Here is a 10352-nt window from a genome sequence, read left to right on the forward strand (position 1 = left end):
GATGAATGTCACACAAATTCTCAATTAAGTCCTGTATTAAAATGAATAATGTTATTTCTGAAATGATTATCCTTTTTCACAATGTTAACAAAGGCATAATAAAAGTGGATGTTCTTGTATGTATAAAAGTGGTATACTGAAAAATAGTTACCCTTAATATGATGCAGACGTATAAATAAGCTTATAGTATTTATAATCATGTTTAATTCCGAGAGGGTAAAGTAAGGTAAGATGTTATGCATGTTAACAGATCCATATGATAGTTATTAAAACAATCTGAAATGTATAAAGAAAGATAGATGTTTTCACACAAGATTAACCGTGTGTTTACTTGTATTCTCCCCCGTAAGGTGTTAAAAGCATTTAAAAAGTATTTAAAAGCATAGAAATGGGGGTAGGAACTCACTTGGTAGTTTGAAGAACGTGAGACAAAAATCGAGCAGAACTTCGACTGGTGAAAGCTGATTTCTCAGGATTCTCGGGAATCTCGGGAGGGTAAAGCTTCCTTCCAAACTTCGATATGAAAATCGGGACTTCAGGATGGCTCCGAGGGTTTAAACGCAGAGCTTCGGCACGAGAAAGGGAAGAAATGAGCGAATTTACCCAAAGCCCTCGCACCCCTTTTATAGGAGGCTGAACCACCTCTGTATGCTTAGCGTACGGGGTTACGCAGGGCGTAGCGGACGTGACTGCTTACGGACTTTGGATGTGAAGGCTTTTTTCCGATGGGAGAGCCTGTTGGCCGATGGGACGAGGCTCCTATCCTCTAGTACGCGGGGCGTAATATGATTTTTCCAACTTCTAAATTGCATAACTTTTGCGTACGAGCTCCGTTTTTCGCGTTCTTTATATCCACGCGTAGGTACAACTGGACTCAACTACTTTCATTTAGACTCCGTTGGCAAGTTTTGACTTTATTTTTTATTTAAATAGTTTTAACAGGCCGGGACACGAAAAGTCCGTTAAAAATCCATAACTTCTTCATCCGACCGTTCTCGTCAGACTTTTCACCATTGTGCTACTATTGTTGAGGACTTTGTTTATCATTTAGGTTGTTTCGGCAAAAAATCTCTCGATCTCTATTTCGAGTTTTTAGCTGTCTACTACTATGTCCAAAACCTAGAAAAATCATAACTTTCTCATACGAAGTCAAATTTGGACGTTCTTGTCACACCCCAAAACCAGAACGGCGGAAACGTTCTGGGGTGGATGACGTCATGTCAAGTATCACAACACATGCATTATAGTAATCAAAGTACAACAACCATTGCATTAATAGTAATAGTTTTACATAGTTTACATTACAATACATCAAAGTAATACAAGTAAATATAAGTAAGTACATCATGGTACTAAGCTATCTTCATCAACAGCTCCGGGGATGTACCTGTCTAATGCTAACCTGAGAATAAAAGTTATTTGAAAAGCGAGTATCAACATTTTTACAAATATTGGTGAGTTCATAAGTATTTAGTGGCATTTTATCCAAATAACTTTAATAAAAGTGGTAGTTTCAGTGTATCTATTACATTAGTGTCTTTTCCAAAAAATCCTATATTTTCTTTAATCAAAGCAGTCTTCTACCAAGACTGGACGGAGTTATGTGATAAAAAGTAGTTTTTCCCTTAATCGCTATCATTAACAAAATACAGAATTTGATTATTGAAGAAAGCACTAGGAATCAGGGAAAATAACATATGTCTCAGCAGTGAGGACTGCTGACTAAGGCAAAAGGAATCATAGACTCCAGGAGGGTATCGAATGAACGACATGCCTGGCTCAGTCTAACAAAAAGAGACACAGACCCTAGATGGTACCAAATGAAAGGTACAGCTAGTAAGGTCTAAAACAGTGAACACAGACCCCAGACAATATTAACTGAAAGCTACGTCTAGCAAGGTCTAAAACAGTGAATACAGACCCCAGACAGTATCAAATGAATGATACGTCTAGCAAGGTCTAAAACAGTGTGAGTCCGAGAGTGGGTTCCAGCATACAGTGTAAATTGTTGGTGAAAAATCATTACCTTAAGGCCATGAATTATAAGGTAACCAGGGATACTCGTAACCATACTAACCGACACTAGAGTACCTGACGCCCTGCAAGCGTCTAGAGAATATGACATTTGTCACCCCTTGGCTTGGTAGGCCGTGGACTGTAGCTAGCAGTCAGGGTGCGGGGGTGTCAATCCCGTATAGATCTATACACACAATGTCCGCTCTCCCTACAGGAGACTCTGGCTACCAACTAGACGAAGGAGAAGGCCGTGTCCCGAAGATGCATCCCAAATAGTGGGTAGAGGGTTTCCAATGTAAGTGCCGAACTGGTGGTAGAGACTCTTAATTGAACTGACTAATGTAAACCTATATGTCTATGCTTGTGTACATAATATACAACTAATGAATCAAACGACCTTCGGATGGACATCCGATCCCACCAGACCACATCTCAACGAAGAAAAGGAAATAGGGCGGACAAGCCTTCCTAAGTCCTTCAATCATTATTTATATGCATCTAAACAAGCACAGACATACATCTAACTACGCTTGAGTGTGTATAACAAGTGGAATCATATCGTGAAGTATAACCAAATCGTGATGTATAACCGAATCGTGTGGAATAACCGAATCGTGAAGTATAAACGTACAGTGTGGAATAACTGGATCATGAAGTATAAGCGTTAACTGGTCTAAGTGTATCACGAAGTGGAAGTGACAACAAGTGAAGTAAGAGCGTCTAACAGGCATAAGCTGTCACAAGTATAAGCGAAATATAGGTAATAACAGGTATAGACGCATCACAAATTGAAAGTGTTATCAAGTAGGAACTTTAACTAAGAAGGAGTATTAAAACATGGAAGAGAACCTTTAACCTTGAGAAAATCACGACAGTGTATTTTGTTGTAAAATAAGTTTGAAAACCTTTAGAAATCCTTTGGAAACTTTTCATAAACCAGTTTAAAATGAACTTTGATAAAACACTATAAGTAAGAGTTTTTTAACAAGTGAAAACCTTTTAGAAAACCATTTATAGTATCTACTTGGTAAAACAGTTTACAGTGTGGTAAATCCTTGTGCATGCGGGTTATCAATCACATGTGAGTGATATGATAACTGACATGTTTAACTTGTATCCCCCCTATAAAACATGTAAAAAAAATTTAAAAGGTTCATTCAGGGGTATGAACTCACCTGGTGTAAGTTGATCCGACGAAGGCGCCAGTTGGGTGCTCGGTGTCAAGTAAGGACTTGGACACACTTAGAGACCTATTTAACATATGATAACATATGTTCACATATAATTAGTATATTTAATACTAATTAAACAAGTATACGCACTCTAAGGAGAGGAAAACACTTTGGTTAAGTGTTTGGGGTGTCCCGGGTAACATTTAAGGGCATGAATGACTTTGGAATGGAGTTTACTCTCCAAGAGTAAACTCACTATAGGGTGTTTACGGTCCTGTGACAACTCCCCATGAGTTTACGGCCGTAAACTCATGGTGAGAGTGTTCTAGGATGCTAACATGTCTCGTATCAATTGTGGAATTTTCCTAGGTCCAAATATAAAAGGTATGAATGGATTTAAGGCTTTTAAAGGGACCAAATGGGAGTTTACGGCCCTAAACTAGGGAGTTTACGGCAGTAAGCTCCTGTGTACATACCTTTTGGTGTTTTAAGGGCTTAAATGGTAGAGGGTAAATTCCTAAGCATTTTTCCAAGTCAAATGGGGAGTTTAGGGCACCAATTAACCCCTTTGTAGGAGTTTACGGCCCAGGTACCCTTTCATGAGAGGTTTACGGCCGTGAAATCCTTATGGATTTGTTTTAATAGAGTTTAAGGTCCCTAACTTGTTGGTGGTTGATTCTTGAATTTATTCTAAGGCCATTGGTGTGTTTAAGTGGCTTTTAAACACTCAAATATGAGTTTACTCCCCATGAAGAGGAGTTTACGGCCCAAGCATGTTCTTGGGCGGTAAAATCATGTTTACTCTTCAAAAACTCGTTTCAAGGTGTTCTAAGTCTGATTCCATAAGCCTATAAGTCATATCTAAGCCTTAGGGACAATTTGGAGGGGTTTTGGGGCTTAAAAACCCCATTAAATGGTGTTCACGGTCCAAGAGTGTTCTTGGGCCATAAACACATGATTTCGCCCCTATTTTATGTTTTAAACTCGAATTTGCAGGCTAGATAAGTTATACAACGATTTAGGATAGTTTACCTACTCGTTTGGGGCTCGAAACAGACGATTTTTGGCTCGAATTTAAGTTGTAGAGAGAGAGAGTCGGGAGAGTGTAAAAAGTCTCTAATGGACTCCACTCACCCTTATATAGGGGTTGGAGTTGGAGCTCAGTGGGAATCTACCCGATACTGCTTTTAAACGGGGCGTTTTGGTCACACCCGATTAAATGGTCAAATTTTGACTTGGTTGCAACCACACATTTTTAAGGGTATTTTGTGGGTGTTTCTAATTTGTTTCAACCCTTACCAAGTCATTATAAAAGTCTTAAATTAATTAACCTCTTCCAAAAGGTTAACGGACAGTTAAATAAGCGAGGCTTATTAACGGAAAAGGTTAAAAATGACGGAATAGATTTCGGGATGTGAGGCTCAGTGGGAATCTACCCGATACTGCTGTTAAACGGGGCTTTTTGATCGCACCCGATTAAACGGTCAAATTTTGAGTTGGTTGCAACCACACATTTTAAGGGTATTTTGTGGGTGTTTCTAATTTGTTTCAACCCTTACCAAGTCATTATAAAAGTCTTAAATTAATTAACCTCTTCCAAAGGGTTAACGGACAGTTAAATAAGCGAGGCTTATTAACGGAAAAGGTTAAAAATGACGGAATAGATTTCGGGTTGTCACAGTTCTATTAATGTACGATCACGGTTTAGTATAATCTACAAATTTCGTTTAGATACCTAAGGCCAAAAAGTATTTTATTGAGATTTTGCGTTTTAGGCTTCACAGCGCTTTACCGGCATTGTTACACTAGAAAAACAGCCTTTTACGACGCGCAATCAATGACACGCGCTGATAGAGGACACACATGTGTACGTGCCCTAAAAATTGATGTTAGTTTTCCAAAATATGAAGCATAGAAGACACGCATTTATGTGTGCCCTACAATTAGTGTCCAACAAAAAGAAATCAAAAACATGGAGGGCACCTACAATAAAAAAGTGCGTTGTGTAGAATTGTCGCTTTATAATTTTTTTCATTAACACGCGTTCTTCAATTTTTTAATTGCAAAGGGGGGAATGAAATACCAAAAAATTGAAAACCCCGCCTGATACTCTCCTCCTTCTTCTTTGTATGTTGTGAAATCCTCTTGGATCAAAAGAAACCCTAAAAGCGTTTTGTGGGTTCCTAATATGCGATTTTTAGTTGTGAAGTTCCTGAAATCATATTTTTGACTTCGATATGCGATTTTTCTGAATTGGTATTTGGCGTGTAGAAGATCGATATTCTCATAGTTTTGAAGTTCTTAAAATCCTCTTCCATCAAACGAAACCCTAAAACCCCGCCTGATACCCACCTCCACTACCTCCAACCCACACCGAATCTTCAAACCTCGAATGATGACGATGTACAGGCGGTGGGGATTGTCATTCAATGCGGCGAGTGAATCAGGAGCGATAGGTCCTCGTTCTTAATGGCTGGTTTCCAATTGCAATTGACTTGGAAAACGAGTTTGTTGTTGAAGAAACGAAAGAACGATCCTCCATAAGGGTTCAAGAATCTCGGTAATACCTGCTACCTCAATGTCGTTCACCAATGCTTAACCTGTACTCCTTAATAGAGGGAAAAAGGAAATCCCCAAAAAAATTAGAAAACCCCACTCGTTTCTCCTCCACCTTTGTTTCCCTCTTTCATCTCACTCACAACGCCGTTGATTGAGGATAATGCGACTCCTCAATTTCCTCATTCGCTCCTCGCTGTTTCCATCTGCCGCCATCCCTTGCCGTCTCCTTCCATCTCCATTCATGTCCTCACCAAATCGACAAAAGAATGAGTGCTTTGAACCACACCTCAAAAAATTAGGTCATGTCCTCTCGCTCACAAAGCCGACGATTGAGGATTTTTCTACTCCTCAATCGCCTCCTTCTCTCCTCGCCTTTTCCGTGTGTAAGCCTCCTTCAACGTCTTCTTCCATTTCCGACATTCTACTTCTCCCCTGTACATTCTACCTCTCCCCTATACGTTTCCGTTACTTTGATATTAATTTGATCTCGTCCATCACTCTGTACAAATTCATGGCCAAATACAATTGTAAGAAGGTATGTCCCTGTCTTGTCTTTCACATTGATCTTGGATTCAAGATATATTCACCTAATTCTAAATGTTAGCAGTTGGTATTCTCTTCATCAACAACTGTGTATGGACAGCTGAAGAAAATTCCATTTGTTGAGGACTTTGAACTCAAGGCAATGAACCCATATGGACGCAAAAAGGTAGTATCCAATGAAGAGTTTATATACTTGATACAAATGTTTGAAATTTTATTGTTTATATGTGTGTTGGTTAGCTGTTCCTTGAAGAGATTGCTCGAGATATTCATAATGCAGATTGGGAGTGGAAAATAATACTGCTGACTTCTCTTGTGGCTTCATTTTTTGATTGATGGAAATCAAAGATTCCATTAAAGAAGAAAGGTTTTCCAGCATCATATGAATCAACCTTTGAAGCTGAAAAAAATACCAATGTATTTATTTGGAAGGAATGGAATCTGTGATTGGAGTTGAACTCCAGGGCAATTGGAATCTGAAGAAATTGTATTTTGTCATGTCTTTGGTTTGGCAAGAAAAGGAATAGAATTCATAAAAGTCACAATTGACTTTAAATGGAATGGAATTCAATAATTAAAAATGAATAATTTTTAGGAAATGGAATAAAATCCATCAAAGGTACTTAGATTCTTAACTCTTTTTTTTTCTAGGGACAAAGTCGTCTTTTTATACTTTTCCTTTCCATGTAGGCAGCTCCAAGAGTCTGGAGAGACGGGCAGAAGAAGAGAGTATACATCTATTGGTTTTTTGAGCACTGGAACTATTGAAGAAAAGGTAATAGAAAAATTACAAATATTTCTACTATTTTTGCTTTTTCTATTATCAATTTAGTTAAGCAAAGGGTAAAATTTATTCAACAAACACTAGCTAAGTAACATTCAGGTATTTCAGTATTTGTTACTTCTTTTTGAACATATGCAAATGCTTCTTGATGAATAATAATAAATATCACACCTCATGAATTCAGGGGACAAATCTCTCTACTGAGGATATATGGGATCTATTTACATTTAATGAGAATACAAGGCAAGTTTACCATTTATAAACTGTATTCTTCATGCATTGGAGGTGTGTGTGGCATTTGATTCAAGTAAAGATATATAAAAAATATATAGTCAGCGTATATTTTAACAAGACATTAATGATAATGGTAATATTGGTTTTATAATGTCGTTATAGAATGATTTGGTGCACGGATGGGGTTTGGATTTTGCACTTCGACCATGAAAATTAAAAACTAATACTTGAAAAACTAGTAACTAGTAACAAAAGACCAAGAAAATTAAAAAATAATTTACCTCTAAAAACAAAAAGACCACCAATTAACTAACACATTCCAAAGTTTGCAAGAACTTTAGTTGATTTGCAAAAATGTGAATAAATGGTGGCTCAATTGTTGTTGATGATGATGATGTTTATAGAACATAAGAAAAAAATAGCTGGTTCTATTTTCTTGGTTTCTTTGATGGAATCTCTGATGCTGATTCAGCTTGCAAAATAGATTTATGTTTGATTCCATTCAAATATTCTCATTAGTGTTAAATACAAAAGATAGAACATAATTTTAAAATGAAGGAACATCATAAAGCTTCCTGCATTTGAGAGCTACTCACAGATAATTATAAAGATCACTCCAAGTCGATCTTGGAACAATGCTATCACTGTGATCAGCTGGTAGTGAAACAGAATCTAGGGAAGTTACCTTTTTTTGTTGGTAAAAATGAGAAACTATGGAGGTGTGTGAACCCTGTAGATAATAATTATAAAGATCACTCCAAAGCTACGTGGAATGAACTTGAGAAATATTTATCAACCCCTTCTGGTCGATCTGCAATTGCAGCTTCTCAGTGCAGGTGATGTCTAATTGTCTACTGTTATTATGTTTATTTATTTATTTATTTTTTGTAAATAATAAATAATATGAAGAAATGGAAGTAGAATGCTATAAGAAAGGTATCTGACAAGTTGTTGTTTTGCAAATGAATAGATACGATGATGCAAGTATTATAAAGAATACATGCCGAAAAGATACTGCCTTGGGTGACATAATTCTGATTCTAAACTTGGCTGTCACAGCAAAAAAAATATGAAATGAAAATGAAAGTAGAATGTTGTTGATTCAGGGTAAGTCTGAGAATGGTGAAGCTCCATGGAAGGGGGTAAGAGATAGATGTAGAAGTGAGTGGGCATTGTTCCAAGATCGACTTGCAAATGCAGATAAAGCTTACTTCAAACAGAGTGGAAGGGACTAAAATACACACACACATGTACATACGTCATTGGTTTGTTTCTTGAAACTCAATGTTGCTATTTTTTTATTCAATTTAAATTGTTTTAGTTATCACTTTAGCTGTATCTGTACTGGTGTTGTTGGAATTTTGATGCAAAGTGCATTGCCTTTACGTGTTAGCCCGTAAAGTACTGTTGTAGTTATCATTGGTTTGTTTCTTGAAACTCAATGTTGGAATCTCTTGTTATGTGTCGTCTTTATGATATGAATCTATTGTGTTATGGTCGACTTCCTTTGCCGAATTAAAAAATAAACCATTAAAATTTGCAAACTTTTCTTCTCTTTTTGTGTAAGACATTAAATGCAAAGGAGGCTATGGTGGAAAATCTTTCTATCGGATTTGCCATTGCCCATTTGTGTTGATTTTTTACAACTTCAGTTATTCTCCCTCAATTGCTTTTGTCTATGGTGGAAAATTTGTCCCAAAAAACTAATTTTATTAAAGGTTAAAGAATTTACAAGTATGTATTATTTGTATTTCAATAACTTTGATTAGTAAAATGAAAGTAGAATATGTTGAAATAGAAAGATATGTAATCAAACAAATAAAGGAAATTACATTGATATTTAAATAATGAGTATTATTCGGTTTACAGGAAGTTGAAGGAATTAAAGTTCTTCAGCTAGAAACAGCAGTTGGTGCTGCAATCATGGTATCATCATCATCTCCATATTCTTCTTTAATTTCCCTTTTTTTATATACAAATATTAAATGTTTTACTAATTTTAATTTAATTTCAATTAGTTTTTCAATAAAGCGATTGGAATCAACGTTCCCCGATCTTGATTCCTTCCAGTGAAAGCAAGTTCAGATCTACTCCTTGTTCAGGTTTGATTATATATATATATATATATATATATATATATATATATATATATATGAATATTTTTTAATTAATTAATTAATTAATTATTATAATATGATCTTTACACGGAAAAACATGGGTATGTGGTCCGTAAGCCAACTAGGATAGATCAAGCAAACCCTTCAATTGAACTGGGTCCTGAGTTTAAGAAGGTTTTGTTACTTTACTTTCATTTATCATTATATTAATTAAAAATAAATTCCATAAATGAAATCAAAGTAGGAATATGTTATAACTTAAATAAACGTAAAAAAATGTTTTATCAGGTTGGAGATTTCTTGAAGCGTTTCAAGTCCATCCCCAGTATTATCGAGTTGGATAGCTTGAAGGTTTCTGGTGACGTGTGGTTTGGATCGTCAGTTGTTCTCAAGGGTAAAGTGGTCACTACAGCAAAGTCCGAAGACAAGTTGGAAATCCCTGATAAAGTCGTAATTCAAAACAAGGTCGTTTCTAAATTACAACTATTTTGTTTGTTTGTATGATTAAAAAAATATTTATGAATTATGATTTGATTGTGGGATATGGTGGTTGCAGGAAGTCCATGATGCTGGTGATATCTAAAAATGTTAGGTTTTGGTGGGAGAGGTTGGTTTACATTACTTGGGTTTTTGTTTTCCCTTTTGGTAATAATAATATTTTGTGTAATATGTGTTTTTATTCAATACCAAGTGATTATAGTTACACCCCTCTCCCCTCCTTGTGTTGATTTATTATCCATCATGCCTGGCTGCCTGCTTGGTAGATCTGATCTTTTTGTGTGTTTGTCTAATTTGATCTTTTTCTACTCTTAATGTTTTTAAATCTTCTTCTCCAGCTACAAATTCTTAATGCAGCGAGAAAAAACACAAGAGATAGCTCCAAAGAAGGCGATGGACATTGTTAGATGCCTAGAAGAAGGCCTGTTC

The 10352-nt window shown here is 36.3% G+C and overlaps 1 pseudogene; it reads left to right on the forward strand.

The window, feature by feature from the left end:
* The first annotated feature begins 6724 nt into the window (after nucleotides 1–6724).
* LOC128126686 (UTP--glucose-1-phosphate uridylyltransferase 2-like) lies at nucleotides 6725–10008 on the forward strand (annotated as a pseudogene).
* The last annotated feature ends 344 nt before the right edge of the window (nucleotides 10009–10352 follow it).

This window comes from Lactuca sativa, chromosome 6 (assembly GCF_002870075.4).
Source record: "Lactuca sativa cultivar Salinas chromosome 6, Lsat_Salinas_v11, whole genome shotgun sequence".
NCBI lineage: Eukaryota > Viridiplantae > Streptophyta > Magnoliopsida > Asterales > Asteraceae > Lactuca > Lactuca sativa.